Below are 4,833 nucleotides of genomic sequence, written 5' to 3'. Positions count from 1 at the left end.
TTTTTTTTTTTTTTGTTTTTGTTTTTTTTTTTTAAGAGCCAAGACTGATAGCTTGCTTACCTTATCATCAGTGGCTATGTTGGAATAGTAGTGGGTGGGGCTGGGTCACATGAAAACCCCCGACCTAATCCAAAGCTGCTGGAGGAGGAGGTTCAGGTTCCTGTAAGCAGCACAGATCTCCTCGCCCTTAGTTTCTTAGGAAATGGCTACAGTTCACACCTCTGGCTTCTTAGGCGTTCTAGCGCAGAGTCTGATTCACAGACTTCCTTGCCACAGGAAACACGTGTCTGATCTTTAAAGGTGAGTGCAAGGAACTGTTTTGTGATCGTTTTAACTGGCTGCAGTTGCTGTGACAGCCCTCTGTTCTGTGGCCTGGAACTAAAACCAGGCTGACAATCGTTTCTCGTAGGGACTTTCTTCTTGGTTTCTGGTGGTGGGCCCGTCGCTGCATCTTCTCACAATAGACACAGTAGGCTCTGGTGTCTTTGTCTCTTTGGGAGAAAAACAGCTTCATCATATTGGAGCCCCTGTCCCCCTTTACTTGATAATCTCAGCTAAACGTCGACCCTGCCCTCACACAGCCCTGACTCTCAGCAGTTCCATGGAGGATCAGGACTTTAGCATATGAACTTGGGAGGACCCAATCCTACCCATGGTACATATTCAGGTACAGGAGTATGACATTTCATTTTCAGTTTTCAAATAAATCAAGATTATATTCTGCCGCCGGGCGTGGTGGCACACGCCTTTAATCCCAGCACTCGGGAGACAGAGGCAGGCAGATTTCTGAGTTTGCAGCCAGCCTTGTCTACATAGTGAGTTCCAGGACAGCCAGAGCTATAAAAAAAAACCCTGTCTAAAAAAAAAAAAAAAAAAAAAAAAAAAAAAGATTATATTCTGCCTAGATAACTTCTAGACCAAAGTTCTGTTTAGGTAGATCGGTTGAATCTTTTAGAGAGCCTTAAGTCCATGGATTAGAACCATCACACCATTCTCTCCGCTAGGTAGGAAACTTTCATTTTCACAATAGAAATAAATTTCATTATGACCTATAGTTCTCCCAATAAAGAGTCCTGGGGAAGTTTTGGGGTTTCCAGGTAAACCAATACTATTGCAAGGTATGTTCCTTTTTAACTGAACAATTTCTTGTCATTTTTTTTTCTGAATGATATTTTTCAGCTTCAGAACTACAAAGGCATAGGTTTTTGTTTGGTCATCTGGTCTTGTTTTTTACTTTATGTGTTTATATGAACATTCCATAAACCCAATGGGAGGGGAGAGGTCTTTCAAACTAATGAATGGTTATTCCTAGAATAGTTCATTTCTAAGTGAAACTAACAGTGCTTCCTGTAAAGGCTGACTATTATACAGCAACCTGTGAGACAAGAATACACTGAAAAGTACCTTTCTGGTCAGTACTTAGATATTGATGTAGAGAATGCACTTAAGGTCTATTTTTTCATTGCCGTGGCTTTGGGGAAGTCCACAGGCTACAAAATAGAGCTTTAACTGTGCAGTAAGAGTTTATATTGAAAAGTGGTAGCAGGGCATCCAACTTCTACTAAATTACTTAAAGAGAATTCAAAGGCAACAACGAGAACATTATAATAACCCAACAGTGCTCTTTGTGAACAGTAATTATAACTAGTGGTTGAAAATCTCAATGAAAAGAACTTGAGATCTTTTACGGATTAGCTACTCTAAGCAAGACCCCTCCAGTAGCTTCATTAATTGAAGGTAATTCCAAGTATCAGCTACCAGGTACTTACAAATGATAGTATCATCATATTACCTACAGTTAGTGTGATCCAGAGAATACTGAAATCGGGGTCATCTTTAGCAGTGATGTTATATAGGCTTTTACTCAAGGTCACGGTATTTTTGTATATTATTACTTACTCACTTTGGCAAAAGAATGAGCTAGTTGTATCACAGTTGATGGAATCTTAAAATATTTTAAAATTACATTTATTTATTATATGTATTCATGTGCAAATGTGCTTTGTAGACATCAGAGGACAAGTCACAGGAGTCAGTTCTCTCCATCTACCTTAGGGATCCTGGGATTGAACTCAGGTCATCAGATCTGATGGCAAGTGATCTTACCTGATGAGCCAGCTTGGTGGTCCTGGCCTTTTTTCTCATGATGAACTCTTAAAAAACAATCAACTTACTTTTTTACTTACTTAGTCAAAAACCACATACAGCCAATAATTTCATAATGTCAGTAAAAAAAAAATGTCCTCAATAACCATGCTGAAGAATCATATGCCGCCTTCTCCTCCTCCTCCTCCTCCTCTTCTTCTTCTTCCTCCTCCTCTTCCTCCTCTTCCTCCTTTTTCTTCTTCTCTGTTTTTTTTTTTAACAGTCCACCACGAAGGCTTTTTACTTATGCTTTACATTTAAAATAAGAATCCCAGGATTTTCCCTCCTGTATGTTTTTGTCTTGCCTCTTCATGGTCCATGATGCCAGTCGAGGTTGTCAGCGCAATAAAACCAAACTGCCATGATGGGAGCAGGTTGTTTTGCCATTTCTCTAGGTCCTTGAGTTGGACATCAAACCTAGGGCTTATAATTCCACACGTGTTCAACCTTCCTCTGAGGTTCACAACCATCTTCCCAGCTCTGTGATCATGAATGATCTCGAATTTACCAGTGTACCCGTGCTTCATCGTCACAGTTAAGAACCGAAAGATGACATTAGAACACAGCCTGATGAGGACCATTGCCTCTCTTCTCAGTGTTGTTCATGCTCTTGAGAGCATCCGCCAGAGCATTCATTTGCACCATGGTGGTGGCGAGGGAAGATGGCAGAAAGAGACACATGCATACTTCTACACATATATATTAGTAGTAGAGTAGAACACGCACAAATAGAAAATTAAAAGGTGAAATGAAGTTGAAATAATCAACATTTAAGTTCTGAGCTGGGTGTCTTGGCAAACACCTGTAGTCCTAGCACTTGGGAGGTATAGGCAACATTCATTCCCCAGTTACTCTTGAGCTACACAGTGGAGTTTGGGTCCAGCCTGGGCTCCAAAAGGTCCTGTTTCAAAAAAGCTGAAAATCAATAAGAAATTTAAAGGAAGTATATGACAAGAACACAAATGGATGTGTTTTAATGATAGCGAACATGACATTCAAGCACGAATATTTTAGCATTAGAGCAAACTGGGTGGGAAGCATATGAGAACTCCAAGAAATACATATTTCTTGTAAATAAAAAAAAAACTGTTTTGGAGACTTTTGGTTTTTAACATTTTATGGCATGGTTATTTGAGCTTGATTTTCTTAAATACAATAGACTTAGGCCAGCAAGGTGGCTCAGTGGTTAATAAAAGTGTCTGGAGACCTAAGTTTGGTTCTCTGGGATCCACATAAAGGTTGAGACGGTGGACTCCATTAAATTCTCAGTGAGTTCTACATGCATGTGTGTCCCTGTACATAATACTACCATATAAATATACACACCATAAATAAAAGTTTAAAAAGTACAATAGAAGCCGGGCGTGGTGGCGCATGCCTTTAATCCCAGCACTCTGGAGGCAGAGGCAGGCAGATTCCTGAGTTTGAGGCCAGCCTGGTCTACAGGTCAGCCAGGGCTACCCAGAGAAACCCTGTCTCAAAAAAAAAACCAAAAAACCAAACCAAACCAAACAAACAAACAAAGATGAAAAGTACAATAGATTTTAAAGAACAGGTTTTTTTTTTTTTTACAAGAAATATGTATTTATGTATTTCCTGGAGTTCTCATATGCTTTCCATCCAGTTTGCTCTAATGCTAAAATGTTCATGCTTGAATGTCATGTTCACTATCATTAATGACTGGATATTAATACATAAAGTTCATGGTTTATTCAGACATCCCTGGATAACTGAAAAGTCTCTCTGTGTTACAGGGATATCATTGCATATCTAGTTGCTGTGTCCTTAGACTACCTTTGGCTATGACAGTTTCTCAATTCTTTTCCTTTTGATGATCTTGACAGTTTTGAAGGATTCTGTCAGCTTTTTAAGATTTATTCATTTTATCATTATGTGCATGAGTGTTTGCCTGCATGTATGTATGTGTACCATGTGTGGGCAGCGCTTGAGAAGCCGGAGAGGGCTTTGGATTCCTTGGAACTAGAGTTACCGGTTGTTGGAAGCCGCCATGTGGGTGCCGGGAAGCAAACACAGGGATTTTGCAAGAGCAGCAAGTGCTCTTCGCTGCTGAGCCCTCTCTTCTCTCTCTCCAGTAGGGTCAGATATTTTATGAGACGTCCTTCTTCTAACTGTTGTCTGAATCAACACTCTCCTTTCCCATTATTTTGGGACTATGGGTTTGGGGAAGAAAAGCACAGACGTGGAGTCTGATCATCTCAACACGATTTACTGGCAATGTGAGTGGTATCTATGTCCGACTGTTCAATGCTGGCCAACTTTCAGCACTGAACTAAGACCAGAGTACTTTCCCACAGAGAATGCAGGGGCTTTATTCCAAAGGCTGAGTTTGTATTGTGATTCACTTCTATGTGCCTGCCAAAGACCAAACAGCATCTAAATCTGCCTGTACCATGTCAGGCACAACTGGATTTGCTAGATCATATGACTCACATGGCACGGGACTTGCTTACTAGCCTGGACCTGCTGAAGAGTCCTCTCTTCTCCCACTGGGCACAAAGCCTCCCCTACTTTCTGTAGGAAGGACCAAATGTAACTACTTATCTTTCATCTTAGACGTTACATCCTGACATCCACATCTGGGCTCCCTTCCCCCTAAAATTTCATTGAACTTGGGAGATACTACTCCATACCTATGACATTGAAACATTACCAATAGATCCAGAGTGG

General features: G+C 40.6%; 1 pseudogene; it reads right to left on the bottom strand.

The window, feature by feature from the left end:
* Nucleotides 1-2,402: 2,402 nt before the first annotated feature.
* LOC110311031 lies at nt 2,403-2,802 on the bottom strand (annotated as a pseudogene).
* Between the last annotated feature and the right edge of the window lie 2,031 nt (nt 2,803-4,833).

The sequence above is a fragment of the Mus caroli genome, chromosome 15, assembly GCF_900094665.2.
Source record: "Mus caroli chromosome 15, CAROLI_EIJ_v1.1, whole genome shotgun sequence".
Taxonomy (NCBI): Eukaryota; Metazoa; Chordata; class Mammalia; order Rodentia; family Muridae; genus Mus; species Mus caroli.
This window is presented reverse-complemented; position numbering and strand designations above follow the sequence as displayed.